Source organism: Engystomops pustulosus, chromosome 1 (genome assembly GCF_040894005.1).
Source record: "Engystomops pustulosus chromosome 1, aEngPut4.maternal, whole genome shotgun sequence".
In the NCBI taxonomy this organism is placed as follows: domain Eukaryota; kingdom Metazoa; phylum Chordata; class Amphibia; order Anura; family Leptodactylidae; genus Engystomops; species Engystomops pustulosus.
In genome coordinates this window covers 173008961-173032088 of record NC_092411.1, presented here as the reverse complement: position 1 = coordinate 173032088, position 23128 = coordinate 173008961, and the positions used below count along the sequence as shown (strand labels likewise).

General features: G+C 45.7%; 90 pseudogenes; all 90 read left to right on the top strand.

Moving 5' to 3' along the window:
• The first annotated feature begins 2840 nt into the window (after window positions 1–2840).
• On the top strand, window positions 2841–2959 carry LOC140101371 (5S ribosomal RNA; annotated as a pseudogene).
• A 452-nt stretch (window positions 2960–3411) lies between these two features.
• On the top strand, window positions 3412–3530 carry LOC140105887 (5S ribosomal RNA; annotated as a pseudogene).
• Window positions 3531–3600: 70 nt separating this feature from the next.
• LOC140113497 (5S ribosomal RNA) lies at window positions 3601–3719 on the top strand (annotated as a pseudogene).
• A 72-nt stretch (window positions 3720–3791) lies between these two features.
• Window positions 3792–3910, top strand: LOC140099953 (5S ribosomal RNA; annotated as a pseudogene).
• Window positions 3911–3980: 70 nt separating this feature from the next.
• LOC140096585 (5S ribosomal RNA) lies at window positions 3981–4099 on the top strand (annotated as a pseudogene).
• A 263-nt stretch (window positions 4100–4362) lies between these two features.
• Window positions 4363–4481, top strand: LOC140113307 (5S ribosomal RNA; annotated as a pseudogene).
• Window positions 4482–4740: 259 nt separating this feature from the next.
• On the top strand, window positions 4741–4859 carry LOC140113421 (5S ribosomal RNA; annotated as a pseudogene).
• A 62-nt stretch (window positions 4860–4921) lies between these two features.
• LOC140091132 (5S ribosomal RNA) lies at window positions 4922–5040 on the top strand (annotated as a pseudogene).
• Window positions 5041–5110: 70 nt separating this feature from the next.
• On the top strand, window positions 5111–5229 carry LOC140091121 (5S ribosomal RNA; annotated as a pseudogene).
• A 72-nt stretch (window positions 5230–5301) lies between these two features.
• LOC140104939 (5S ribosomal RNA) lies at window positions 5302–5420 on the top strand (annotated as a pseudogene).
• A 70-nt stretch (window positions 5421–5490) lies between these two features.
• On the top strand, window positions 5491–5609 carry LOC140113474 (5S ribosomal RNA; annotated as a pseudogene).
• A 263-nt stretch (window positions 5610–5872) lies between these two features.
• Window positions 5873–5991, top strand: LOC140113306 (5S ribosomal RNA; annotated as a pseudogene).
• A 70-nt stretch (window positions 5992–6061) lies between these two features.
• Window positions 6062–6180, top strand: LOC140097072 (5S ribosomal RNA; annotated as a pseudogene).
• A 70-nt stretch (window positions 6181–6250) lies between these two features.
• LOC140104935 (5S ribosomal RNA) lies at window positions 6251–6369 on the top strand (annotated as a pseudogene).
• Window positions 6370–6439: 70 nt separating this feature from the next.
• LOC140113473 (5S ribosomal RNA) lies at window positions 6440–6558 on the top strand (annotated as a pseudogene).
• A 263-nt stretch (window positions 6559–6821) lies between these two features.
• On the top strand, window positions 6822–6940 carry LOC140104932 (5S ribosomal RNA; annotated as a pseudogene).
• A 70-nt stretch (window positions 6941–7010) lies between these two features.
• LOC140091110 (5S ribosomal RNA) lies at window positions 7011–7129 on the top strand (annotated as a pseudogene).
• Window positions 7130–7199: 70 nt separating this feature from the next.
• LOC140091099 (5S ribosomal RNA) lies at window positions 7200–7318 on the top strand (annotated as a pseudogene).
• A 261-nt stretch (window positions 7319–7579) lies between these two features.
• LOC140104926 (5S ribosomal RNA) lies at window positions 7580–7698 on the top strand (annotated as a pseudogene).
• A 70-nt stretch (window positions 7699–7768) lies between these two features.
• Window positions 7769–7887, top strand: LOC140113472 (5S ribosomal RNA; annotated as a pseudogene).
• Window positions 7888–8150: 263 nt separating this feature from the next.
• LOC140113305 (5S ribosomal RNA) lies at window positions 8151–8269 on the top strand (annotated as a pseudogene).
• Window positions 8270–8339: 70 nt separating this feature from the next.
• LOC140105881 (5S ribosomal RNA) lies at window positions 8340–8458 on the top strand (annotated as a pseudogene).
• Window positions 8459–8528: 70 nt separating this feature from the next.
• On the top strand, window positions 8529–8647 carry LOC140113496 (5S ribosomal RNA; annotated as a pseudogene).
• A 72-nt stretch (window positions 8648–8719) lies between these two features.
• Window positions 8720–8838, top strand: LOC140099931 (5S ribosomal RNA; annotated as a pseudogene).
• A 70-nt stretch (window positions 8839–8908) lies between these two features.
• On the top strand, window positions 8909–9027 carry LOC140104916 (5S ribosomal RNA; annotated as a pseudogene).
• A 70-nt stretch (window positions 9028–9097) lies between these two features.
• LOC140101359 (5S ribosomal RNA) lies at window positions 9098–9216 on the top strand (annotated as a pseudogene).
• Window positions 9217–9479: 263 nt separating this feature from the next.
• On the top strand, window positions 9480–9598 carry LOC140113303 (5S ribosomal RNA; annotated as a pseudogene).
• A 259-nt stretch (window positions 9599–9857) lies between these two features.
• Window positions 9858–9976, top strand: LOC140091077 (5S ribosomal RNA; annotated as a pseudogene).
• A 72-nt stretch (window positions 9977–10048) lies between these two features.
• LOC140110131 (5S ribosomal RNA) lies at window positions 10049–10167 on the top strand (annotated as a pseudogene).
• A 450-nt stretch (window positions 10168–10617) lies between these two features.
• On the top strand, window positions 10618–10736 carry LOC140105870 (5S ribosomal RNA; annotated as a pseudogene).
• A 70-nt stretch (window positions 10737–10806) lies between these two features.
• Window positions 10807–10925, top strand: LOC140113495 (5S ribosomal RNA; annotated as a pseudogene).
• A 72-nt stretch (window positions 10926–10997) lies between these two features.
• Window positions 10998–11116, top strand: LOC140099920 (5S ribosomal RNA; annotated as a pseudogene).
• Window positions 11117–11186: 70 nt separating this feature from the next.
• Window positions 11187–11305, top strand: LOC140091065 (5S ribosomal RNA; annotated as a pseudogene).
• Window positions 11306–11375: 70 nt separating this feature from the next.
• LOC140104909 (5S ribosomal RNA) lies at window positions 11376–11494 on the top strand (annotated as a pseudogene).
• A 70-nt stretch (window positions 11495–11564) lies between these two features.
• LOC140103767 (5S ribosomal RNA) lies at window positions 11565–11683 on the top strand (annotated as a pseudogene).
• A 452-nt stretch (window positions 11684–12135) lies between these two features.
• On the top strand, window positions 12136–12254 carry LOC140113494 (5S ribosomal RNA; annotated as a pseudogene).
• Window positions 12255–12326: 72 nt separating this feature from the next.
• LOC140099909 (5S ribosomal RNA) lies at window positions 12327–12445 on the top strand (annotated as a pseudogene).
• Window positions 12446–12515: 70 nt separating this feature from the next.
• LOC140101348 (5S ribosomal RNA) lies at window positions 12516–12634 on the top strand (annotated as a pseudogene).
• A 263-nt stretch (window positions 12635–12897) lies between these two features.
• Window positions 12898–13016, top strand: LOC140113302 (5S ribosomal RNA; annotated as a pseudogene).
• A 70-nt stretch (window positions 13017–13086) lies between these two features.
• On the top strand, window positions 13087–13205 carry LOC140098070 (5S ribosomal RNA; annotated as a pseudogene).
• Window positions 13206–13275: 70 nt separating this feature from the next.
• Window positions 13276–13394, top strand: LOC140113420 (5S ribosomal RNA; annotated as a pseudogene).
• A 62-nt stretch (window positions 13395–13456) lies between these two features.
• Window positions 13457–13575, top strand: LOC140091054 (5S ribosomal RNA; annotated as a pseudogene).
• A 70-nt stretch (window positions 13576–13645) lies between these two features.
• Window positions 13646–13764, top strand: LOC140091043 (5S ribosomal RNA; annotated as a pseudogene).
• Window positions 13765–13836: 72 nt separating this feature from the next.
• On the top strand, window positions 13837–13955 carry LOC140091032 (5S ribosomal RNA; annotated as a pseudogene).
• Window positions 13956–14027: 72 nt separating this feature from the next.
• Window positions 14028–14146, top strand: LOC140091021 (5S ribosomal RNA; annotated as a pseudogene).
• A 70-nt stretch (window positions 14147–14216) lies between these two features.
• LOC140108575 (5S ribosomal RNA) lies at window positions 14217–14335 on the top strand (annotated as a pseudogene).
• A 70-nt stretch (window positions 14336–14405) lies between these two features.
• LOC140099820 (5S ribosomal RNA) lies at window positions 14406–14524 on the top strand (annotated as a pseudogene).
• Window positions 14525–14596: 72 nt separating this feature from the next.
• Window positions 14597–14715, top strand: LOC140110635 (5S ribosomal RNA; annotated as a pseudogene).
• Window positions 14716–14785: 70 nt separating this feature from the next.
• Window positions 14786–14904, top strand: LOC140113280 (5S ribosomal RNA; annotated as a pseudogene).
• A 72-nt stretch (window positions 14905–14976) lies between these two features.
• Window positions 14977–15095, top strand: LOC140099898 (5S ribosomal RNA; annotated as a pseudogene).
• A 70-nt stretch (window positions 15096–15165) lies between these two features.
• On the top strand, window positions 15166–15284 carry LOC140091010 (5S ribosomal RNA; annotated as a pseudogene).
• Window positions 15285–15356: 72 nt separating this feature from the next.
• Window positions 15357–15475, top strand: LOC140104905 (5S ribosomal RNA; annotated as a pseudogene).
• A 70-nt stretch (window positions 15476–15545) lies between these two features.
• On the top strand, window positions 15546–15664 carry LOC140113292 (5S ribosomal RNA; annotated as a pseudogene).
• A 70-nt stretch (window positions 15665–15734) lies between these two features.
• LOC140113419 (5S ribosomal RNA) lies at window positions 15735–15853 on the top strand (annotated as a pseudogene).
• A 72-nt stretch (window positions 15854–15925) lies between these two features.
• On the top strand, window positions 15926–16044 carry LOC140090999 (5S ribosomal RNA; annotated as a pseudogene).
• Window positions 16045–16114: 70 nt separating this feature from the next.
• Window positions 16115–16233, top strand: LOC140090988 (5S ribosomal RNA; annotated as a pseudogene).
• Window positions 16234–16305: 72 nt separating this feature from the next.
• Window positions 16306–16424, top strand: LOC140100209 (5S ribosomal RNA; annotated as a pseudogene).
• A 72-nt stretch (window positions 16425–16496) lies between these two features.
• Window positions 16497–16615, top strand: LOC140113462 (5S ribosomal RNA; annotated as a pseudogene).
• Window positions 16616–16685: 70 nt separating this feature from the next.
• Window positions 16686–16804, top strand: LOC140090977 (5S ribosomal RNA; annotated as a pseudogene).
• A 70-nt stretch (window positions 16805–16874) lies between these two features.
• On the top strand, window positions 16875–16993 carry LOC140108569 (5S ribosomal RNA; annotated as a pseudogene).
• Window positions 16994–17063: 70 nt separating this feature from the next.
• On the top strand, window positions 17064–17182 carry LOC140099698 (5S ribosomal RNA; annotated as a pseudogene).
• Window positions 17183–17254: 72 nt separating this feature from the next.
• On the top strand, window positions 17255–17373 carry LOC140106201 (5S ribosomal RNA; annotated as a pseudogene).
• Window positions 17374–17443: 70 nt separating this feature from the next.
• Window positions 17444–17562, top strand: LOC140107464 (5S ribosomal RNA; annotated as a pseudogene).
• A 72-nt stretch (window positions 17563–17634) lies between these two features.
• LOC140106255 (5S ribosomal RNA) lies at window positions 17635–17753 on the top strand (annotated as a pseudogene).
• Window positions 17754–17825: 72 nt separating this feature from the next.
• On the top strand, window positions 17826–17944 carry LOC140110624 (5S ribosomal RNA; annotated as a pseudogene).
• Window positions 17945–18014: 70 nt separating this feature from the next.
• LOC140113279 (5S ribosomal RNA) lies at window positions 18015–18133 on the top strand (annotated as a pseudogene).
• A 72-nt stretch (window positions 18134–18205) lies between these two features.
• LOC140099887 (5S ribosomal RNA) lies at window positions 18206–18324 on the top strand (annotated as a pseudogene).
• A 70-nt stretch (window positions 18325–18394) lies between these two features.
• On the top strand, window positions 18395–18513 carry LOC140110176 (5S ribosomal RNA; annotated as a pseudogene).
• A 72-nt stretch (window positions 18514–18585) lies between these two features.
• LOC140104904 (5S ribosomal RNA) lies at window positions 18586–18704 on the top strand (annotated as a pseudogene).
• Window positions 18705–18774: 70 nt separating this feature from the next.
• Window positions 18775–18893, top strand: LOC140113291 (5S ribosomal RNA; annotated as a pseudogene).
• Window positions 18894–18963: 70 nt separating this feature from the next.
• On the top strand, window positions 18964–19082 carry LOC140109515 (5S ribosomal RNA; annotated as a pseudogene).
• A 72-nt stretch (window positions 19083–19154) lies between these two features.
• LOC140090955 (5S ribosomal RNA) lies at window positions 19155–19273 on the top strand (annotated as a pseudogene).
• Window positions 19274–19345: 72 nt separating this feature from the next.
• On the top strand, window positions 19346–19464 carry LOC140090944 (5S ribosomal RNA; annotated as a pseudogene).
• A 70-nt stretch (window positions 19465–19534) lies between these two features.
• LOC140108563 (5S ribosomal RNA) lies at window positions 19535–19653 on the top strand (annotated as a pseudogene).
• Window positions 19654–19723: 70 nt separating this feature from the next.
• LOC140099576 (5S ribosomal RNA) lies at window positions 19724–19842 on the top strand (annotated as a pseudogene).
• Window positions 19843–19914: 72 nt separating this feature from the next.
• LOC140113146 (5S ribosomal RNA) lies at window positions 19915–20033 on the top strand (annotated as a pseudogene).
• A 70-nt stretch (window positions 20034–20103) lies between these two features.
• On the top strand, window positions 20104–20222 carry LOC140107453 (5S ribosomal RNA; annotated as a pseudogene).
• A 72-nt stretch (window positions 20223–20294) lies between these two features.
• On the top strand, window positions 20295–20413 carry LOC140099876 (5S ribosomal RNA; annotated as a pseudogene).
• A 70-nt stretch (window positions 20414–20483) lies between these two features.
• LOC140113243 (5S ribosomal RNA) lies at window positions 20484–20602 on the top strand (annotated as a pseudogene).
• Window positions 20603–20674: 72 nt separating this feature from the next.
• Window positions 20675–20793, top strand: LOC140104898 (5S ribosomal RNA; annotated as a pseudogene).
• Window positions 20794–20863: 70 nt separating this feature from the next.
• On the top strand, window positions 20864–20982 carry LOC140113290 (5S ribosomal RNA; annotated as a pseudogene).
• Window positions 20983–21052: 70 nt separating this feature from the next.
• Window positions 21053–21171, top strand: LOC140113418 (5S ribosomal RNA; annotated as a pseudogene).
• A 72-nt stretch (window positions 21172–21243) lies between these two features.
• On the top strand, window positions 21244–21362 carry LOC140090933 (5S ribosomal RNA; annotated as a pseudogene).
• A 70-nt stretch (window positions 21363–21432) lies between these two features.
• Window positions 21433–21551, top strand: LOC140099455 (5S ribosomal RNA; annotated as a pseudogene).
• Window positions 21552–21623: 72 nt separating this feature from the next.
• LOC140106196 (5S ribosomal RNA) lies at window positions 21624–21742 on the top strand (annotated as a pseudogene).
• A 72-nt stretch (window positions 21743–21814) lies between these two features.
• On the top strand, window positions 21815–21933 carry LOC140104068 (5S ribosomal RNA; annotated as a pseudogene).
• Window positions 21934–22005: 72 nt separating this feature from the next.
• Window positions 22006–22124, top strand: LOC140109700 (5S ribosomal RNA; annotated as a pseudogene).
• Window positions 22125–22194: 70 nt separating this feature from the next.
• Window positions 22195–22313, top strand: LOC140104894 (5S ribosomal RNA; annotated as a pseudogene).
• A 70-nt stretch (window positions 22314–22383) lies between these two features.
• Window positions 22384–22502, top strand: LOC140113470 (5S ribosomal RNA; annotated as a pseudogene).
• Window positions 22503–22954: 452 nt separating this feature from the next.
• Window positions 22955–23073, top strand: LOC140109494 (5S ribosomal RNA; annotated as a pseudogene).
• Window positions 23074–23128: the final 55 nt, after the last annotated feature.

Sequence of the window (23128 nt, the reverse complement as noted above, 5' to 3'; positions counted from 1 at the left end):
GCTGTCAACGGCCATTCTAAGCTGAATGTGCCTGCTCTCGTCAGATCGCAGCAGCAATGCAGCTTAAGGCTTTGCAAGTACCAGCATGGGAGACTGGCTGGGAATCCCAAGTTCCGTTGAACTTTTTGAACCTGAAAATTGTGTTAGTTTCTCTATGAGATAGTAAAAGAAGGTTCAAATTGAACAGCTGCTGTCAACGGCCATTCTAAGCTGAATGTGCCTGCTCTCGTCAGATCGCAGCAGCAATGCAGCTTAAGGCTTGGCAAGTACCAGCATGGGAGACTGGCTGGGAATCCCAAGTTCCGCTGACCTTTTTGAACCTGAAAATTGTGTTAGTTTCTCTATGAGATAGTAAAAGAAGGTTCAAATTGAACACCTGCTGTCAACGGCCATTCTAAGCTGAATGTGCCTGCTCTCGTCAGATCGCAGCAGCAATGCAGCTTAAGGCTTGGAAAGTACCAGCATGGGAGACTGGCTGGGAATCCCAAGTTCTGTTGACCTCTTTGAACCTGAAAATTGTGTTAGTTTCTCTGTCAAAGATGGTAAAAGAATGTTCAAATTGAATAGCTGCTGTCAACGGCCATTCTAAGCTGAATGGGCCTGCTCTCGTCAGATCGCAGCAGCAATGCTGCTTAAGGCTTGGCAAGTCCCAGCATGGGAGACTGGCTGGGAATCCCAAGTTCCATTGACCTTTTTGAACCTGAAAATTGTGTTAGTTTCTCTGTCAAAGATGGTAAAAGAAGGTTCAAATTGAACAGCTGCTGTCAACGGCCATTCTAAGCTGAATGTGCCTGCTCTCGTCAGATCGCAGCAGCAATGCAGCTTAAGGCTTTGCAAGTACCAGCATGGGAGACTGGCTGGGAATCCCAAGTTCCGTTGAACTTTTTGAACCTGAAAATTGTGTTAGTTTCTCTATGAGATAGTAAAAGAAGGTTCAAATTGAACAGCTGCTGTCAATGGCCATTCTAAGCTGAATGTGCCTGCTCTCGTCAGATCGCAGCAGCAATGCAGCTTAAGGCTTGGCAAGTACCAGCATGGGAGACTGGCTGGGAATCCCAAGTTCCATTGACCTTTTTGAACCTGAAAATTGTGTTAGTTTCTCTATGAGATAGTAAAAGAAGGTTCAAATTGAACAGCTGCTGTCAACTGCCATTCTAAGCTGAATGTGCCTGCTCTTGTCAGATCGCAGCAGCAATGCAGCTTAAGGCTTGGCAAGTACCAGCATGGGAGACTGGCTGGAAATCCCAAGTTCCGTTGACCTTTTTGAACCTGAAAATTGTGTTAGTTTCCCTGTAAAAGAAGGTTCAAATTTAACAGCTGCTGTCAACGGCCATTCTAAGCTGAATGTGCCTGCTCTCGTCAGATCGCAGCAGCAATGCAGCTTAAGGCTTGGCAAGTACCAGCATGGGAGACTGGATGGGAATCCCAAGTTCCGTTGACCTTTTTGAACCTGAAAATTGTGTTAGTTTCTCTATGAGATAGTAAAAGAAGGTTCAAATTGAACACCTGCTGTCAACGGCCATTCTAAGCTGAATGTGCCTGCTCTCGTCAGATCGCAGCAGCAATGCAGCTTAAGGCTTGGCAAGTACCAGCATGGGAGACTGGCTGGGAATCCCAAGTTCCGTTGACCTTTTTGAATCTGAAAATTGTGTTAGTTTCTCTGTCAAAGATGGTAAAAGAAGGTTCAAATTGAACAGCTGCTGTCAACGGCCATTCTAAGCTGAATGTGCCTGCTCTCGTCAGATCGCAGCAGCAATGCAGCTTAAGGCTTGGCAAGTACCAGCATGGGAGACTGGCTGGGAATCCCAAGTTCCGTTGAACTTTTTGAACCTGAGAATTGTGTTAGTTTCTCTATGAGATAGAAAAAGAAGGTTCAAATTGAACAGCTGCTGTCAACGGCCATTCTAAGCTGAATGTGCCTGCTCTCATCAGATCGCAGCAGCAATGCAGCTTAAGGCTTGGCAAGTACCAGCATGGGAGACTGGCTGGGAATCCCAAGTTCTGTTGACCTCTTTGAACCTGAAAATTGTGTTAGTTTCTCTGTCAAAGATGGTAAAAGAATGTTCAAATTGAATAGCTGCTGTCAACGGCCATTCTAAGCTGAATGGGCCTGCTCTCGTCAGATCGCAGCAGCAATGCTGCTTAAGGCTTGCCAAGTCCCAGCATGGGAGACTGGCTGGGAATCCCAAGTTCCATTGACCTTTTTGAACCTGAAAATTGTGTTAGTTTCTCTGTCAAAGATGGTAAAAGAAGGTTCAAATTGAACAGCTGCTGTCAACGGCCATTCTAAGCTGAATGTGCCTGCTCTCGTCAGATCGCAGCAGCAATGCAGCTTAAGGCTTTGCAAGTACCAGCATGGGAGACTGGCTGGGAATCCCAAGTTCCGTTGAACTTTTTGAACCTGAAAATTGTGTTAGTTTCTCTATGAGATAGTAAAAGAAGGTTCAAATTGAACAGCTGCTGTCAACGGCCATTCTAAGCTGAATGTGCCTGCTCTCGTCAGATCGCAGCAGCAATGCAGCTTAAGGCTTGGCAAGTACCAGCATGGGAGACTGGCTGGGAATTTCAAGTTCCGTTGACCTTTTTGAACCTGAAAATTGTGTTAGTTTCTCTATGAGATAGTAAAAGAAGGTTCAAATTGAACACCTGCTGTCAACGGCCATTCTAAGCTGAATGTGCCTGCTCTCGTCAGATCGCAGCAGCAATGCAGCTTAAGGCTTGGCAAGTACCAGCATGGGAGACTGGCTGGGAATCCCAAGTTCCGTTGAACTTTTTGAACCTGAAAATTGTGTTAGTTTCTCTATGAGATAGTAAAAGAAGGTTCAAATTGAACGGCTGCTGTCATCGGCCATTCTAAGCTGAATGTGCCTGCTCTCATCAGATCGCAGCAGCAATGCAGCTTAAGGCTTGGCAAGTACCAGCATGGGAGACTGGCTGGGAATCCCAAGTTCTGTTGACCTCTTTGAACCTGAAAATTGTGTTAGTTTCTCTGTCAAAGATGGTAAAAGAATGTTCAAATTGAATAGCTGCTGTCAACGGCCATTCTAAGCTGAATGGGCCTGCTCTCGTCAGATCGCAGCAGCAATGCTGCTTAAGGCTTGGCAAGTCCCAGCATGGGAGACTGGCTGGGAATCCCAAGTTCCATTGACCTTTTTGAACCTGAAAATTGTGTTAGTTTCTCTGTCAAAGATGGTAAAAGAAGGTTCAAATTGAACAGCTGCTGTCAACGGCCATTCTAAGCTGAATGTGCCTGCTCTCGTCAGATCGCAGCAGCAATGCAGCTTAAGGCTTTGCAAGTACCAGCATGGGAGACTGGCTGGGAATCCCAAGTTCCGTTGAACTTTTTGAACCTGAAAATTGTGTTAGTTTCTCTATGAGATAGTAAAAGAAGGTTCAAATTGAACAGCTGCTGTCAACGGCCATTCTAAGCTGAATGTGCCTGCTCTCGTCAGATCGCAGCAGCAATGCAGCTTAAGGCTTGGCAAGTACCAGCATGGGAGACTGGCTGGGAATCCCAAGTTCCGCTGACCTTTTTGAACCTGAAAATTGTGTTAGTTTCTCTATGAGATAGTAAAAGAAGGTTCAAATTGAACACCTGCTGTCAACGGCCATTCTAAGCTGAATGTGCCTGCTCTCGTCAGATCGCAGCAGCAATGCAGCTTAAGGCTTGGAAAGTACCAGCATGGGAGACTGGCTGGGAATCCCAAGTTCCGTTGACCTTTTTGAATCTGAAAATTGTGTTAGTTTCTCTGTCAAAGATGGTAAAAGAAGGTTCAAATTGAACAGCTGCTGTCAACGGCCATTCTAAGCTGAATGTGCCTGCTCTCGTCAGATCGCAGCAGAAATGCAGCTTAAGGCTTGGCAAGTACCAGCATGGGAGACTGGCTGGGAATCCCAAGTTCCGTTGACCTTTTTGAACCTGAAAATTGTGTTAGTTTCTCTATGAGATAGTAAAAGAAGGTTCAAATTGAACAGCTGCTGTCAACGGCCATTCTAAGCTGAATGTGCCTGCTCTCGTCAGATCGCAGCAGCAATGCAGCTTAAGGCTTGGCAAGTACCAGCATGGGAGACTGGCTGGGAATCCCAAGTTCTGTTGACCTCTTTGAACCTGAAAATTGTGTTAGTTTCTCTGTCAAAGATGGTAAAAGAATGTTCAAATTGAATAGCTGCTGTCAACGGCCATTCTAAGCTGAATGGGCCTGCTCTCGTCAGATCGCAGCAGCAATGCTGCTTAAGGCTTGGCAAGTCCCAGCATGGGAGACTGGCTGGGAATCCCAAGTTCCATTGACCTTTTTGAACCTGAAAATTGTGTTAGTTTCTCTGTCAAAGATGGTAAAAGAAGGTTCAAATTGAACAGCTGCTGTCAACGGCCATTCTAAGCTGAATGTGCCTGCTCTCGTCAGATCGCAGCAGCAATGCAGCTTAAGGCTTTGCAAGTACCAGCATGGGAGACTGGCTGGGAATCCCAAGTTCCGTTGAACTTTTTGAACCTGAAAATTGTGTTAGTTTCTCTATGAGATAGTAAAAGAAGGTTCAAATTGAACAGCTGCTGTCAATGGCCATTCTAAGCTGAATGTGCCTGCTCTCGTCAGATCGCAGCAGCAATGCAGCTTAAGGCTTGGCAAGTACCAGCATGGGAGACTGGCTGGGAATCCCAAGTTCCATTGACCTTTTTGAACCTGAAAATTGTGTTAGTTTCTCTATGAGATAGTAAAAGAAGGTTCAAATTGAACAGCTGCTGTCAACTGCCATTCTAAGCTGAATGTGCCTGCTCTCGTCAGATCGCAGCAGCAATGCAGCTTAAGGCTTGGCAAGTACCAGCATGGGAGACTGGCTGGAAATCCCAAGTTCCGTTGACCTTTTTGAACCTGAAAATTGTGTTAGTTTCCCTGTAAAAGAAGGTTCAAATTTAACAGCTGCTGTCAACGGCCATTCTAAGCTGAATGTGCCTGCTCTCGTCAGATCGCAGCAGCAATGCAGCTTAAGGCTTGGCAAGTACCAGCATGGGAGACTGGCTGGGAATCCCAAGTTCCGTTGACCTTTTTGAACCTGAAAATTGTGTTAGTTTCTCTATGAGATAGTAAAAGAAGGTTCAAATTGAACACTTGCTGTCAACGGCCATTCTAAGCTGAATGTGCCTGCTCTCGTCAGATCGCAGCAGCAATGCAGCTTAAGGCTTGGCAAGTACCAGCATGGGAGACTGGCTGGGAATCCCAAGTTCCGTTGACCTTTTTGAATCTGAAAATTGTGTTAGTTTCTCTGTCAAAGATGGTAAAAGAAGGTTCAAATTGAACAGCTGCTGTCAACGGCCATTCTAAGCTGAATGTGCCTGCTCTCGTCAGATCGCAGCAGCAATGCAGCTTAAGGCTTGGCAAGTACCAGCATGGGAGACTGGCTGGGAATCCCAAGTTCCGTTGAACTTTTTGAACCTGAGAATTGTGTTAGTTTCTCTATGAGATAGAAAAAGAAGGTTCAAATTGAACAGCTGCTGTCAACGGCCATTCTAAGCTGAATGTGCCTGCTCTCATCAGATCGCAGCAGCAATGCAGCTTAAGGCTTGGCAAGTACCAGCATGGGAGACTGGCTGGGAATCCCAAGTTCTGTTGACCTCTTTGAACCTGAAAATTGTGTTAGTTTCTCTGTCAAAGATGGTAAAAGAATGTTCAAATTGAATAGCTGCTGTCAACGGCCATTCTAAGCTGAATGGGCCTGCTCTCGTCAGATCGCAGCAGCAATGCTGCTTAAGGCTTGCCAAGTCCCAGCATGGGAGACTGGCTGGGAATCCCAAGTTCCATTGACCTTTTTGAACCTGAAAATTGTGTTAGTTTCTCTGTCAAAGATGGTAAAAGAAGGTTCAAATTGAACAGCTGCTGTCAACGGCCATTCTAAGCTGAATGTGCCTGCTCTCGTCAGATCGCAGCAGCAATGCAGCTTAAGGCTTTGCAAGTACCAGCATGGGAGACTGGCTGGGAATCCCAAGTTCCGTTGAACTTTTTGAACCTGAAAATTGTGTTAGTTTCTCTATGAGATAGTAAAAGAAGGTTCAAATTGAACAGCTGCTGTCAACGGCCATTCTAAGCTGAATGTGCCTGCTCTCGTCAGATCGCAGCAGCAATGCAGCTTAAGGCTTGGCAAGTACCAGCATGGGAGACTGGCTGGGAATTTCAAGTTCCGTTGACCTTTTTGAACCTGAAAATTGTGTTAGTTTCTCTATGAGATAGTAAAAGAAGGTTCAAATTGAACACCTGCTGTCAACGGCCATTCTAAGCTGAATGTGCCTGCTCTCGTCAGATCGCAGCAGCAATGCAGCTTAAGGCTTGGCAAGTACCAGCATGGGAGACTGGCTGGGAATCCCAAGTTCCGTTGAACTTTTTGAACCTGAAAATTGTGTTAGTTTCTCTATGAGATAGTAAAAGAAGGTTCAAATTGAACGGCTGCTGTCAACGGCCATTCTAAGCTGAATGTGCCTGCTCTCATCAGATCGCAGCAGCAATGCAGCTTAAGGCTTGGCAAGTACCAGCATGGGAGACTGGCTGGGAATCCCAAGTTCTGTTGACCTCTTTGAACCTGAAAATTGTGTTAGTTTCTCTGTCAAAGATGGTAAAAGAATGTTCAAATTGAATAGCTGCTGTCAACGGCCATTCTAAGCTGAATGGGCCTGCTCTCGTCAGATCGCAGCAGCAATGCTGCTTAAGGCTTGGCAAGTCCCAGCATGGGAGACTGGCTGGGAATCCCAAGTTCCATTGACCTTTTTGAACCTGAAAATTGTGTTAGTTTCTCTGTCAAAGATGGTAAAAGAAGGTTCAAATTGAACAGCTGCTGTCAACGGCCATTCTAAGCTGAATGTGCCTGCTCTCGTCAGATCGCAGCAGCAATGCAGCTTAAGGCTTGGCAAGTACCAGCATGGGAGACTGGCTGGGAATCCCAAGTTCCGTTGAACTTTTTGAACCTGAAAATTGTGTTAGTTTCTCTATGAGATAGTAAAAGAAGGTTCAAATTGAACAGCTGCTGTCAACGGCCATTCTAAGCTGAATGTGCCTGCTCTCGTCAGATCGCAGCAGCAATGCAGCTTAAGGCTTGGCAAGTACCAGCATGGGAGACTGGCTGGGAATCCCAAGTTCCGTTGACCTTTTTGAACCTGAAAATTGTGTTAGTTTCTCTATGAGATAGTAAAAGAAGGTTCAAATTGAACACCTGCTGTCAACGGCCATTCTAAGCTGAATGTGCCTGCTCTCGTCAGATCGCAGCAGCAATGCAGCTTAAGGCTTGGCAAGTACCAGCATGGGAGACTGGCTGGGAATCCCAAGTTCCGTTGACCTTTTTGAATCTGAAAATTGTGTTAGTTTCTCTGTCAAAGATGGTAAAAGAAGGTTCAAATTGAACAGCTGCTGTCAACGGCCATTCTAAGCTGAATGTGCCTGCTCTCGTCAGATCGCAGCAGAAATGCAGCTTAAGGCTTGGCAAGTACCAGCATGGGAGACTGGCTGGGAATTCCAAGTTCCATTGACCTTTTTGAACCTGAAAATTGTGTTAGTTTCTCTATGAGATAGTAAAAGAAGGTTCAAATTGAACAGCTGCTGTCAACGGCCATTCTAAGCTGAATGTGCCTGCTCTCGTCAGATCGCAGCAGCAATGCAGCTTAAGGCTTGGCAAGTACCAGCATGGGAGACTGGCTGGGAATCCCAAGTTCCGTTGAACTTTTTGAACCTGAAAATTGTGTTAGTTTCTCTATGAGATAGTAAAAGAAGGTTCAAATTGAACAGCTGCTGTCAACGGCCATTCTAAGCTGAATGTGCCTGCTCTCATCAGATCGCAGCAGCAATGCAGCTTAAGGCTTGGCAAGTACCAGCATGGGAGACTGGCTGGGAATCCCAAGTTCTGTTGACCTCTTTGAACCTGAAAATTGTGTTAGTTTCTCTGTCAAAGATGGTAAAAGAATGTTCAAATTGAATAGCTGCTGTCAACGGCCATTCTAAGCTGAATGGGCCTGCTCTCGTCAGATCGCAGCAGCAATGCTGCTTAAGGCTTGGCAAGTCCCAGCATGGGAGACTGGCTGGGAATCCCAAGTTCCATTGACCTTTTTGAACCTGAAAATTGTGTTAGTTTCTCTGTCAAAGATGGTAAAAGAAGGTTCAAATTGAACAGCTGCTGTCAACGGCCATTCTAAGCTGAATGTGCCTGCTCTCGTCAGATCGCAGCAGCAATGCAGCTTAAGGCTTTGCAAGTACCAGCATGGGAGACTGGCTGGGAATCCCAAGTTCCGTTGAACTTTTTGAACCTGAAAATTGTGTTAGTTTCTCTATGAGATAGTAAAAGAAGGTTCAAATTGAACAGCTGCTGTCAACGGCCATTCTAAGCTGAATGTGCCTGCTCTCGTCAGATCGCAGCAGCAATGCAGCTTAAGGCTTGGCAAGTACCAGCATGGGAGACTGGCTGGGAATCCCAAGTTCCGCTGACCTTTTTGAACCTGAAAATTGTGTTAGTTTCTCTATGAGATAGTAAAAGAAGGTTCAAATTGAACACCTGCTGTCAACGGCCATTCTAAGCTGAATGTGCCTGCTCTCGTCAGATCGCAGCAGCAATGCAGCTTAAGGCTTGGAAAGTACCAGCATGGGAGACTGGCTGGGAATCCCAAGTTCCGTTGACCTTTTTGAATCTGAAAATTGTGTTAGTTTCTCTGTCAAAGATGGTAAAAGAAGGTTCAAATTGAACAGCTGCTGTCAACGGCCATTCTAAGCTGAATGTGCCTGCTCTCGTCAGATCGCAGCAGAAATGCAGCTTAAGGCTTGGCAAGTACCAGCATGGGAGACTGGCTGGGAATCCCAAGTTCCGTTGACCTTTTTGAACCTGAAAATTGTGTTAGTTTCTCTATGAGATAGTAAAAGAAGGTTCAAATTGAACAGCTGCTGTCAACGGCCATTCTAAGCTGAATGTGCCTGCTCTCGTCAGATCGCAGCAGCAATGCAGCTTAAGGCTTGGCAAGTACCAGCATGGGAGACTGGCTGGGAATCCCAAGTTCCGTTGAACTTTTTGAACCTGAAAATTGTGTTAGTTTCTCTATGAGATAGTAAAAGAAGGTTCAAATTGAACGGCTGCTGTCATCGGCCATTCTAAGCTGAATGTGCCTGCTCTCATCAGATCGCAGCAGCAATGCAGCTTAAGGCTTGGCAAGTACCAGCATGGGAGACTGGCTGGGAATCCCAAGTTCTGTTGACCTCTTTGAACCTGAAAATTGTGTTAGTTTCTCTGTCAAAGATGGTAAAAGAATGTTCAAATTGAATAGCTGCTGTCAACGGCCATTCTAAGCTGAATGGGCCTGCTCTCGTCAGATCGCAGCAGCAATGCTGCTTAAGGCTTGGCAAGTCCCAGCATGGGAGACTGGCTGGGAATCCCAAGTTCCATTGACCTTTTTGAACCTGAAAATTGTGTTAGTTTCTCTGTCAAAGATGGTAAAAGAAGGTTCAAATTGAACAGCTGCTGTCAACGGCCATTCTAAGCTGAATGTGCCTGCTCTCGTCAGATCGCAGCAGCAATGCAGCTTAAGGCTTTGCAAGTACCAGCATGGGAGACTGGCTGGGAATCCCAAGTTCCGTTGAACTTTTTGAACCTGAAAATTGTGTTAGTTTCTCTATGAGATAGTAAAAGAAGGTTCAAATTGAACAGCTGCTGTCAATGGCCATTCTAAGCTGAATGTGCCTGCTCTCGTCAGATCGCAGCAGCAATGCAGCTTAAGGCTTGGCAAGTACCAGCATGGGAGACTGGCTGGGAATCCCAAGTTCCATTGACCTTTTTGAACCTGAAAATTGTGTTAGTTTCTCTATGAGATAGTAAAAGAAGGTTCAAATTGAACACCTGCTGTCAACGGCCATTCTAAGCTGAATGTGCCTGCTCTCGTCAGATCGCAGCAGCAATGCAGCTTAAGGCTTGGCAAGTACCAGCATGGGAGACTGGCTGGGAATCCCAAGTTCCGTTGACCTTTTTGAATCTGAAAATTGTGTTAGTTTCTCTGTCAAAGATGGTAAAAGAAGGTTCAAATTGAACAGCTGCTGTCAACGGCCATTCTAAGCTGAATGTGCCTGCTCTCGTCAGATCGCAGCAGAAATGCAGCTTAAGGCTTGGCAAGTACCAGCATGGGAGACTGGCTGGGAATTCCAAGTTCCATTGACCTTTTTGAACCTGAAAATTGTGTTAGTTTCTCTATGAGATAGTAAAAGAAGGTTCAAATTGAATAGCTGCTGTCAACGGCCATTCTAAGCTGAATGGGCCTGCTCTCGTCAGATCGCAGCAGCAATGCTGCTTAAGGCTTGGCAAGTCCCAGCATGGGAGACTGGCTGGGAATCCCAAGTTCCATTGACCTTTTTGAACCTGAAAATTGTGTTAGTTTCTCTGTCAAAGATGGTAAAAGAAGGTTCAAATTGAACAGCTGCTGTCAACGGCCATTCTAAGCTGAATGTGCCTGCTCTCGTCAGATCGCAGCAGCAATGCAGCTTAAGGCTTTGCAAGTACCAGCATGGGAGACTGGCTGGGAATCCCAAGCTCCGTTGAACTTTTTGAACCTGAAAATTGTGTTAGTTTCTCTATGAGATAGTAAAAGAAGGTTCAAATTGAACAGCTGCTGTCAACGGCCATTCTAAGCTGAATGTGCCTGCTCTCGTCAGATCGCAGCAGCAATGCAGCTTAAGGCTTGGCAAGTACCAGCATGGGAGACTGGCTGGGAATCCCAAGTTCCGCTGACCTTTTTGAACCTGAAAATTGTGTTAGTTTCTCTATGAGATAGTAAAAGAAGGTTCAAATTGAACACCTGCTGTCAACGGCCATTCTAAGCTGAATGTGCCTGCTCTCGTCAGATCGCAGCAGCAATGCAGCTTAAGGCTTGGAAAGTACCAGCATGGGAGACTGGCTGGGAATCCCAAGTTCCGTTGACCTTTTTGAATCTGAAAATTGTGTTAGTTTCTCTGTCAAAGATGGTAAAAGAAGGTTCAAATTGAACAGCTGCTGTCAACGGCCATTCTAAGCTGAATGTGCCTGCTCTCGTCAGATCGCAGCAGAAATGCAGCTTAAGGCTTGGCAAGTACCAGCATGGGAGACTGGCTGGGAATCCCAAGTTCCGTTGACCTTTTTGAACCTGAAAATTGTGTTAGTTTCTCTATGAGATAGTAAAAGAAGGTTCAAATTGAACAGCTGCTGTCAACGGCCATTCTAAGCTGAATGTGCCTGCTCTCGTCAGATCGCAGCAGCAATGCAGCTTAAGGCTTGGCAAGTACCAGCATGGGAGACTGGCTGGGAATCCCAAGTTCCGTTGACCTTTTTGAACCTGAAAATTGTGTTAGTTTCTCTATGAGATAGTAAAAGAAGGTTCAAATTGAACAGCTGCTGTCAACGGCCATTCTAAGCTGAATGTGCCTGCTCTCGTCAGATCGCAGCAGCAATGCAGCTTAAGGCTTGGCAAGTACCAGCATGGGAGACTGGCTGGGAATCCCAAGTTCCGTTGAACTTTTTGAACCTGAAAATTGTGTTAGTTTCTCTATGAGATAGTAAAAGAAGGTTCAAATTGAACGGCTGCTGTCATCGGCCATTCTAAGCTGAATGTGCCTGCTCTCATCAGATCGCAGCAGCAATGCAGCTTAAGGCTTGGCAAGTACCAGCATGGGAGACTGGCTGGGAATCCCAAGTTCTGTTGACTTCTTTGAACCTGAAAATTGTGTTAGTTTCTCTGTCAAAGATGGTAAAAGAATGTTCAAATTGAATAGCTGCTGTCAACGGACATTCTAAGCTGAATGGGCCTGCTCTCGTCAGATCGCAGCAGCAATGCTGCTTAAGGCTTGGCAAGTCCCAGCATGGGAGACTGGCTGGGAATCCCAAGTTCCATTGACCTTTTTGAACCTGAAAATTGTGTTAGTTTCTCTGTCAAAGATGGTAAAAGAAGGTTCAAATTGAACAGCTGCTGTCAACGGCCATTCTAAGCTGAATGTGCCTGCTCTCGTCAGATCGCAGCAGCAATGCAGCTTAAGGCTTTGCAAGTACCAGCATGGGAGACTGGCTGGGAATCCCAAGTTCCGCTGACCTTTTTGAACCTGAAAATTGTGTTAGTTTCTCTATGAGATAGTAAAAGAAGGTTCAAATTGAACACCTGCTGTCAACGGCCATTCTAAGCTGAATGTGCCTGCTCTCGTCAGATCGCAGCAGCAATGCAGCTTAAGGCTTGGAAAGTACCAGCATGGGAGACTGGCTGGGAATCCCAAGTTCCGTTGACCTTTTTGAATCTGAAAATTGTGTTAGTTTCTCTGTCAAAGATGGTAAAAGAAGGTTCAAATTGAACAGCTGCTGTCAACGGCCATTCTAAGCTGAATGTGCCTGCTCTCGTCAGATCGCAGCAGAAATGCAGCTTAAGGCTTGGCAAGTACCAGCATGGGAGACTGGCTGGGAATCCCAAGTTCCGTTGACCTTTTTGAACCTGAAAATTGTGTTAGTTTCTCTATGAGATAGTAAAAGAAGGTTCAAATTGAACGGCTGCTGTCATCGGCCATTCTAAGCTGAATGTGCCTGCTCTCATCAGATCGCAGCAGCAATGCAGCTTAAGGCTTGGCAAGTACCAGCATGGGAGACTGGCTGGGAATCCCAAGTTCTGTTGACCTCTTTGAACCTGAAAATTGTGTTAGTTTCTCTGTCAAAGATGGTAAAAGAATGTTCAAATTGAATAGCTGCTGTCAACGGCCATTCTAAGCTGAATGGGCCTGCTCTCGTCAGATCGCAGCAGCAATGCTGCTTAAGGCTTGGCAAGTCCCAGCATGGGAGACTGGCTGGGAATCCCAAGTTCCATTGACCTTTTTGAACCTGAAAATTGTGTTAGTTTCTCTGTCAAAGATGGTAAAAGAAGGTTCAAATTGAACAGCTGCTGTCAACGGCCATTCTAAGCTGAATGTGCCTGCTCTCGTCAGATCGCAGCAGCAATGCAGCTTAAGGCTTTGCAAGTACCAGCATGGGAGACTGGCTGGGAATCCCAAGTTCCGTTGAACTTTTTGAACCTGAAAATTGTGTTAGTTTCTCTATGAGATAGTAAAAGAAGGTTCAAATTGAACAGCTGCTGTCAATGGCCATTCTAAGCTGAATGTGCCTGCTCTCGTCAGATCGCAGCAGCAATGCAGCTTAAGGCTTGGCAAGTACCAGCATGGGAGACTGGCTGGGAATCCCAAGTTCCATTGACCTTTTTGAACCTGAAAATTGTGTTAGTTTCTCTATGAGATAGTAAAAGAAGGTTCAAATTGAACAGCTGCTGTCAACTGCCATTCTAAGCTGAATGTGCCTGCTCTCGTCAGATCGCAGCAGCAATGCAGCTTAAGGCTTGGCAAGTACCAGCATGGGAGACTGGCTGGAAATCCCAAGTTCCGTTGACCTTTTTGAACCTGAAAATTGTGTTAGTTTCCCTGTAAAAGAAGGTTCAAATTTAACAGCTGCTGTCAACGGCCATTCTAAGCTGAATGTGCCTGCTCTCGTCAGATCGCAGCAGCAATGCAGCTTAAGGCTTGGCAAGTACCAGCATGGGAGACTGGCTGGGAATCCCAAGTTCCGTTGACCTTTTTGAACCTGAAAATTGTGTTAGTTTCTCTATGAGATAGTAAAAGAAGGTTCAAATTGAACACCTGCTGTCAACGGCCATTCTAAGCTGAATGTGCCTGCTCTCGTCAGATCGCAGCAGCAATGCAGCTTAAGGCTTGGCAAGTACCAGCATGGGAGACTGGCTGGGAATCCCAAGTTCCGTTGACCTTTTTGAATCTGAAAATTGTGTTAGTTTCTCTGTCAAAGATGGTAAAAGAAGGTTCAAATTGAACAGCTGCTGTCAACGGCCATTCTAAGCTGAATGTGCCTGCTCTCGTCAGATCGCAGCAGCAATGCAGCTTAAGGCTTGGCAAGTACCAGCATGGGAGACTGGCTGGGAATCCCAAGTTCCGTTGACCTTTTTGAATCTGAAAATTGTGTTAGTTTCTCTGTCAAAGATGGTAAAAGAAGGTTCAAATTGAACAGCTGCTGTCAACGGCCATTCTAAGCTGAATGTGCCTGCTCTCGTCAGATCGCAGCAGCAATGCAGCTTAAGGCTTGGCAAGTACCAGCATGGGAGACTGGCTGGGAATCCCAAGTTCCGTTGACCTTTTTGAACCTGAAAATTGTGTTAGTTTCTCTATGAGATAGTAAAAGAAGGTTCAAATTGAACAGCTGCTGTCAACCGCCATTCTAAGCTGAATGTGCCTGCTCTCGTCAGATCGCAGCAGCAATGCAGCTTAAGGCTTGGCAAGTACCAGCATGGGAGACTGGCTGGGAATCCCAAGTTCCGTTGACCTTTTTGAACCTGAAAATTGTGTTAGTTTCTCTATGAGATAGTAAAAGAAGGTTCAAATTGAACAGCTCCTGTCAACGGCCATTCTAAGCTGAATGTGCCTGCTCTCATCAGATCGCAGCAGCAATGCAGCTTAAGGCTTGGCAAGTACCAGCATGGGAGACTGGCTGGGAATCCCAAGTTCCGTTGACCTTTTTGAACCTGAAAATTGTATTAGTTTCTCTGTCAAAGATGGTAAAAGAAGGTTCAAATTGAGCAGCTGCTGTCAACGGCCATTCTAAGCTCAATGTGCCTGCTCTCGTCAGATCGCAGCAGCAATGCAGCTTAAGGCTTGGCAAGTACCAGCATGGGAGACTGGCTGGGAATCTCAAGTTCCGTTGACCTTTTTGAACCTGAAAATTGAGTTAGTTTCTCTATGAGATAGTAAAAGAAGGTTCAAATTGAACAGCTGCTGTCAACAGCCATTCTAAGCTGAATGTGCCTGCTCTCGTCAGATCGCAGCAGCAATGCAGCTTAAGGCTTGGCAAGTACCAGCATGGGAGACTGGCTGGGAATCTTAAGTTCCGTTGACCTTTTTGAACCTGAAAATTGTGTTAGTTTCTCTGTCAAAGATGGTAAAAGAAGGTTCAAATTGAACAGCTGCTGTCAACGGCCATTCTAAGCTGAATGTGCCTGCTCTCGTCAGATCGCAGCAGAAATGCAGCTTAAGGCTTGGCAAGTACCAGCATGGGAGACTGGCTGGGAATCCCAAGTTCCGTTGACCTTTTTGAACCTGAAAATTGTGTTAGTTTCTCTATGAGATAGTAAAAGAAGGTTCAAATTGAACAGCTGCTGTCAACGGCCATTCTAAGCTGAATGTGCCTGCTCTCGTCAGATCGCAGCAGCAATGCAGCTTAAGGCTTGGCAAGTACCAGCATGGGAGACTGGCTGGGAATCCCAAGTTCCGTTGACCTTATTGAATCTGAAAATTGTGTTAGTTTCTCTGTCAAAGATGGTAAAAGAAGGTTCAAATTGAACAGCTGCTGTCAACGGCCATTCTAAGCTGAATGTGCCTGCTCTCGTCAGATCGCAGCAGCAATGCAGCTTAAGGCTTGGCAAGTACCAGCATGGGAGACTGGCTGGGAATCCCAAGTTCCGTTGAACTTTTTGAACCTGAAAATTGTGTTAGTTTCTCTATGAGATAGTAAAAGAAGGTTCAAATTGAACAGCTGCTGTCAATGGCCATTCTAAGCTGAATGTGCCTGCTCTCGTCAGATCGCAGCAGCAATGCAGCTTAAGGCTTGGCGAGTACCAGCATGGGAGACTGGCTGGCAATCCCAAGTTCCGTTGACCTTTTTGAACCTGAAAATTGTGTTAGTTTCTCTATGAGATAGTAAAAGAAGGTTCAAATTGAACAGCTGCTGTCAACTGCCATTCTAAGCTGAATGTGCCTGCTCTCGTCAGATCGCAGCAGCAATGCAGCTTAAGGCTTGGCAAGTACCAGCATGGGAGACTGGCTGGAAATCCCAAGTTCCGTTGACCTTTTTGAACCTGAAAATTGTGTTAGTTTCCCTGTCAAAGATGGTAAAAGAAGGTTCAAATTTAACAGCTGCTGTCAACGGCCATTCTAAGCTGAATGTGCCTGCTCTCGTCAGATCGCAGCAGCAATGCAGCTTAAGGCTTGGCAAGTACCAGCATGGGAGACTGGCTGGGAATCCCAAGTTCCGTTGACCTTTTTGAACCTGAAAATTGTGTTAGTTTCTCTATGAGATAGTAAAAGAAGGTTCAAATTGAACACCTGCTGTCAACGGCCATTCTAAGCTGAATGTGCCTGCTCTCGTCAGATCGCAGCAGCAATGCAGCTTAAGGCTTGGCAAGTACCAGCATGGGAGACTGGCTGGGAATCCCAAGTTCCGTTGACCTTTTTGAATCTGAAAATTGTGTTAGTTTCTCTGTCAAAGATGGTAAAAGAAGGTTCAAATTGAACAGCTGCTGTCAACGGCCATTCTAAGCTGAATGTGCCTGCTCTCGTCAGATCGCAGCAGCAATGCAGCTTAAGGCTTGGCAAGTACCAGCATGGGAGACTGGCTGGGAATCCCAAGCTCCGTTGACCTTTTTGAATCTGAAAATTGTGTTAGTTTCTCTGTCAAAGATGGTAAAAGAAGGTTCAAATTGAACAGCTGCTGTCAACGGCCATTCTAAGCTGAATGTGCCTGCTCTCGTCAGATCGCAGCAGAAATGCAGCTTAAGGCTTGGCAAGTACCAGCATGGGAGACTGCCTGGGAATCCCAAGTTCCGTTGACCTTTTTGAACCTGAAAATTGTGTTAGTTTCTCTATGAGATAGTAAAAGAAGGTTCAAATTGAACAGCTGCTGTCAACGGCCATTCTAAGCTGAATGTGCCTGCTCTCGTCAGATCGCAGCAGCAATGCAGCTTAAGGCTTGGCAAGTACCAGCATGGGAGACTGGCTGGGAATCCCAAGTTCCGTTGACCTTTTTGAACCTGAAAATTGTGTTAGTTTCTCTATGAGATAGTAAAAGAAGGTTCAAATTGAACAGCTGCTGTCAACCGCCATTCTAAGCTGAATGTGCCTGCTCTCGTCAGATCGCAGCAGCAATGCAGCTTAAGGCTTGGCAAGTACCAGCATGGGAGACTGGCTGGGAATCCCAAGTTCCGTTGACCTTTTTGAACCTGAAAATTGTGTTAGTTTCTCTATGAGATAGTAAAAGAAGGTTCAAATTGAACAGCTCCTGTCAACGGCCATTCTAAGCTGAATGTGCCTGCTCTCATCAGATCGCAGCAGCAATGCAGCTTAAGGCTTGGCAAGTACCAGCATGGGAGACTGGCTGGGAATCCCAAGTTCCGTTGACCTTTTTGAACCTGAAAATTGTATTAGTTTCTCTGTCAAAGATGGTAAAAGAAGGTTCAAATTGAGCAGCTGCTGTCAACGGCCATTCTAAGCTCAATGTGCCTGCTCTCGTCAGATCGCAGCAGCAATGCAGCTTAAGGCTTGGCAAGTACCAGCATGGGAGACTGGCTGGGAATCCCAAGTTCCGTTGACCTTTTTGAACCTGAAAATTGTGTTAGTTTCTCTATGAGATAGTAAAAGAAGGTTCAAATTGAACAGCTGCTGTCAACGGCCATTCTAAGCTGAATGTGCCTGCTCTCGTCAGATCGCAGCAGCAATGCAGCTTAAGGCTTGGCAAGTACCAGCATGGGAGACTGGCTGGGAATCTTAAGTTCCGTTGACCTTTTTGAACCTGAAAATTGTGTTAGTTTCTCTGTCAAAGATGGTAAAAGAAGGTTCAAATTGAACAGCTGCTGTCAACGGCCATTCTAAGCTGAATGTGCCTGCTCTTGTCAGATCGCAGCAGCAATGCAGCTTAAGGCTTGGCAAGTACCAGCATGGGAGACTGGCTGGGAATCCCAAGTTCCGTTGACCTTTTTGAACCTGAAAATTGTATTAGTTTCTCTGTCAAAGATGGTAAAAGAAGGTTCAAATTGAGCAGCTGCTGTCAACGGCCATTCTAAGCTCAATGTGCCTGCTCTCGTCAGATCGCAGCAGCAATGCAGCTTAAGGCTTGGCAAGTACCAGCATGGGAGACTGGCTGGGAATCTCAAGTTCCGTTGACCTTTTTGAACCTGAAAATTGTGTTAGTTTCTCTATGAGATAGTAAAAGAAGGTTCAAATTGAACAGCTGCTGTCAACAGCCATTCTAAGCTGAATGTGCCTGCTCTCGTCAGATCGCAGCAGCAATGCAGCTTAAGGCTTGGCAAGTACCAGCATGGGAGACTGGCTGGGAATCTTAAGTTCCGTTGACCTTTTTGAACCTGAAAATTGTGTTAGTTTCTCTGTCAAAGATGGTAAAAGAAGGTTCAAATTGAACAGCTGCTGTCAACGGCCATTCTAAGCTGAATGTGCCTGCTCTCGTCAGATCGCAGCAGAAATGCAGCTTAAGGCTTGGCAAGTACCAGCATGGGAGACTGGCTGGGAATCCCAAGTTCCGTTGACCTTTTTGAACCTGAAAATTGTGTTAGTTTCTCTATGAGATAGTAAAAGAAGGTTCAAATTGAACAGCTGCTGTCAACGGCCATTCTAAGCTGAATGTGCCTGCTCTCGTCAGATCGCAGCAGCAATGCAGCTTAAGGCTTTGCAAGTACCAGCATGGGAGACTGGCTGGGAATCCCAAGTTCCGTTGACCTTATTGAATCTGAAAATTGTGTTAGTTTCTCTGTCAAAGATGGTAAAAGAAGGTTCAAATTGAACAGCTGCTGTCAACGGCCATTCTAAGCTGAATGTGCCTGCTCTCGTCAGATCGCAGCAGCAATGCAGCTTAAGGCTTGGCAAGTACCAGCATGGGAGACTGGCTGGGAATCCCAAGTTCCGTTGAACTTTTTGAACCTGAAAATTGTGTTAGTTTCTCTATGAGATAGTAAAAGAAGGTTCAAATTGAACAGCTGCTGTCAATGGCCATTCTAAGCTGAATGTGCCTGCTCTCGTCAGATCGCAGCAGCAATGCAGCTTAAGGCTTGGCGAGTACCAGCATGGGAGACTGGCTGGCAATCCCAAGTTCCGTTGACCTTTTTGAACCTGAAAATTGTGTTAGTTTCTCTATGAGATAGTAAAAGAAGGTTCAAATTGAACAGCTGCTGTCAACTGCCATTCTAAGCTGAATGTGCCTGCTCTCGTCAGATCGCAGCAGCAATGCAGCTTAAGGCTTGGCAAGTACCAGCATGGGAGACTGGCTGGGAATCCCAAGTTCCGTTGACCTTTTTGAATCTGAAAATTGTGTTAGTTTCTCTGTCAAAGATGGTAAAAGAAGGTTCAAATTGAACAGCTGCTGTCAACGGCCATTCTAAGCTGAATGTGCCTGCTCTCGTCAGATCGCAGCAGCAATGCAGCTTAAGGCTTGGCAAGTACCAGCATGGGAGACTGGCTGGGAATCCCAAGTTCCGTTGACCTTTTTGAATCTGAAAATTGTGTTAGTTTCTCTGTCAAAGATGGTAAAAGAAGGTTCAAATTGAACAGCTGCTGTCAACGGCCATTCTAAGCTGAATGTGCCTGCTCTCGTCAGATCGCAGCAGCAATGCAGCTTAAGGCTTGGCAAGTACCAGCATGGGAGACTGGCTGGGAATCCCAAGTTCCGTTGACCTTTTTGAACCTGAAAATTGTGTTAGTTTCTCTATGAGATAGTAAAAGAAGGTTCAAATTGAACAGCTGCTGTCAACCGCCATTCTAAGCTGAATGTGCCTGCTCTCGTCAGATCGCAGCAGCAATGCAGCTTAAGGCTTGGCAAGTACCAGCATGGGAGACTGGCTGGGAATCCCAAGTTCCGTTGACCTTTTTGAACCTGAAAATTGTGTTAGTTTCTCTATGAGATAGTAAAAGAAGGTTCAAATTGAACAGCTCCTGTCAACGGCCATTCTAAGCTGAATGTGCCTGCTCTCATCAGATCGCAGCAGCAATGCAGCTTAAGGCTTGGCAAGTACCAGCATGGGAGACTGGCTGGGAATCCCAAGTTCCGTTGACCTTTTTGAACCTGAAAATTGTATTAGTTTCTCTGTCAAAGATGGTAAAAGAAGGTTCAAATTGAGCAGCTGCTGTCAACAGCCATTCTAAGCTCAATGTGCCTGCTCTCGTCAGATCGCAGCAGCAATGCAGCTTAAGGCTTGGCAAGTACCAGCATGGGAGACTGGCTGGGAATCCCAAGTTCCGTTGACCTTTTTGAACCTGAAAATTGTGTTAGTTTCTCTATGAGATAGTAAAAGAAGGTTCAAATTGAACAGCTGCTGTCAACGGCCATTCTAAGCTGAATGTGCCTGCTCTCGTCAGATCGCAGCAGCAATGCAGCTTAAGGCTTGGCAAGTACCAGCATGGGAGACTGGCTGGGAATCTTAAGTTCCGTTGACCTTTTTGAACCTGAAAATTGTGTTAGTTTCTCTGTCAAAGATGGTAAAAGAAGGTTCAAATTGAACAGCTGCTGTCAACGGCCATTCTAAGCTGAATGTGCCTGCTCTCGTCAGATCGCAGCAGAAATGCAGCTTAAGGCTTGGCAAGTACCAGCATGGGAGACTGGCTGGGAATCCCAAGTTCCGTTGACCTTTTTGAACCTGAAAATTGTGTTAGTTTCTCTATGAGATAGTAAAAGAAGGTTCAAATTGAACAGCTGCTGTCAACGGCCATTCTAAGCTGAATGTGCCTGCTCTCATCAGATCGCAGAAGCAATGCAGCTTAAGGCTTGGCAAGTACCAGCATGGGAGACTGGCTGGGAATCCCAAGTTCCGTTGACCTTTTTGAATCTGAAAATTGTGTTAGTTTCTCTGTCAAAGATGGTAAAAGAAGGTTCAAATTGAACAGCTGCTGTCAACGGCCATTCTAAGCTGAATGTGCCTGCTCTCGTCAGATCGCAGCAGCAATGCAGCTTAAGGCTTGGCAAGTACCAGCATGGGAGACTGGCTGGGAATCCCAAGTTCCGTTGAACTTTTTGAACCTGAAAATTGTGTTAGTTTCTCTATGAGATAGTAAAAGAAGGTTCAAATTGAACAGCTGCTGTCAATGGCCATTCTAAGCTGAATGTGCCTGCTCTCGTCAGATCGCAGCAGCAATGCAGCTTAAGGCTTGGCGAGTACCAGCATGGGAGACTGGCTGGCAATCCCAAGTTCCGTTGACCTTTTTGAACCTGAAAATTGTGTTAGTTTCTCTATGAGATAGTAAAAGCAGGTTCAAATTGAACAGCTGCTGTCAACTGCCATTCTAAGCTGAATGTGCCTGCTCTCGTCAGATCGCAGCAGCAATGCAGCTTAAGGCTTGGCAAGTACCAGCATGGGAGACTGGCTGGAAATCCCAAGTTCCGTTGACCTTTTTGAACCTGAAAATTGTGTTAGTTTCCCTGTCAAAGATAGTAAAAGAAGGTTCAAATTTAACAGCTGCTGTCAACGGCCATTCTAAGCTGAATGTGCCTGCTCTCGTCAGATCGCAGCAGCAATGCAGCTTAAGGCTTGGCAAGTACCAGCATGGGAGACTGGCTGGGAATCCCAAGTTCCGTTGACCTTTTTGAACCTGAAAATTGTGTTAGTTTCTCTATGAGATAGTAAAAGAAGGTTCAAATTGAACAGCTCCTGTCAACGGCCATTCTAAGCTGAATGTGCCTGCTCTCATCAGATCGCAGCAGCAATGCAGCTTAAGGCTTGGCAAGTACCAGCATGGGAGACTGGCTGGGAATCCCAAGTTCCGTTGACCTTTTTGAACCTGAAAATTGTATTAGTTTCTCTGTCAAAGATGGTAAAAGAATGTTCAAATTGAGCAGCTGCTGTCAACGGCCATTCTAAGCTCAATGTGCCTGCTCTCGTCAGATCGCAGCAGCAATGCAGCTTAAGGCTTGGCAAGTACCAGCATGGGAGACTGGCTGGGAATCCCAAGTTCCGTTGACCTTTTTGAATCTGAAAATTGTGTTAGTTTCTCTGTCAAAGATGGTAAAAGAAGGTTCAAATTGAACAGCTGCTGTCAACGGCCATTCTAAGCTGAATGTGCCTGCTCTCATCAGATCGCAGCAGCAATGCAGCTTAAGGCTTGGCAAGTCCCAGCATGGGAGACTGGCTGGGAATCCCAAGTTCCGTTGACCTTTTTGAATCTGAAAATTGTGTTAGTTTCTCTGTCAAAGATGGTAAAAGAAGGTTCAAATTGAACAGCTGCTGTCAACGGCCATTCTAAGCTGAATGTGCCTGCTCTCGTCAGATCGCAGCAGAAATGCAGCTTAAGGCTTGGCAAGTACAAGCATGGGAGACTGGCTGGGAATCCCAAGTTCCGTTGACCTTTTTGAACCTGAAAATTGTGTTAGTTTCTCTATGAGATAGTAAAAGAAGGTTCAAATTGAACAGCTGCTGTCAACGGCCATTCTAAGCTGAATGTGCCTGCTCTCGTCAGATCGCAGCAGCAATGCAGCTTAAGGCTTGGCAAGTACCAGCATGGGAGACTGGCTGGGAATCCCAAGTTCCGTTGAACTTTTTGAACCTGAAAATTGTGTTAGTTTCTCTATGAGATAGTAAAAGAAGGTTCAAATTGAACGGCTGCTGTCAACGGCCATTCTAAGCTGAATGTGCCTGCTCTCATCAGATCGCAGCAGCAATGCAGCTTAAGGCTTGGCAAGTACCAGCATGGGAGACTGGCTGGGAATCCCAAGTTCTGTTGACCTCTTTGAACCTGAAAATTGTGTTAGTTTCTCTGTCAAAGATGGTAAAAGAATGTTCAAATTGAATAGCTGCTGTCAACGGCCATTCTAAGCTGAATGTGCCTGCTCTCGTCAGATCGCAGCAGCAATGCTGCTTAAGGCTTGGCAAGTCCCAGCATGGGAGACTGGCTGGGAATCCCAAGTTCCATTGACCTTTTTGAACCTGAAAATTGTGTTAGTTTCTCTGTCAAAGATCGTAAAAGAAGGTTCAAATTGAACAGCTGCTGTCAATGGCCATTCTAAGCTGAATGTGCCTGCTCTCGTCAGATCGCAGCAGCAATGCAGCTTAAGGCTTTGCAAGTACCAGCATGGGAGACTGGCTGGGAATCCCAAGTTCCGTTGAACTTTTTGAACCTGAAAATTGTGTTAGTTTCTCTATGAGATAGTAAAAGAAGGTTCAAATTGAACAGCTGCTGTCAACGGCCATTCTAAGCTGAATGTGCCTGCTCTCGTCAGATCGCAGCAGCAATGCAGCTTAAGGCTTGGCAAGTAGCAGCATGGGAGACTGGCTGGAAATCCCAAGTTCCGTTGACCTTTTTGAACCTGAAAATTGTGTTAGTTTCCCTGTCAAAGATGGTAAAAGAAGGTT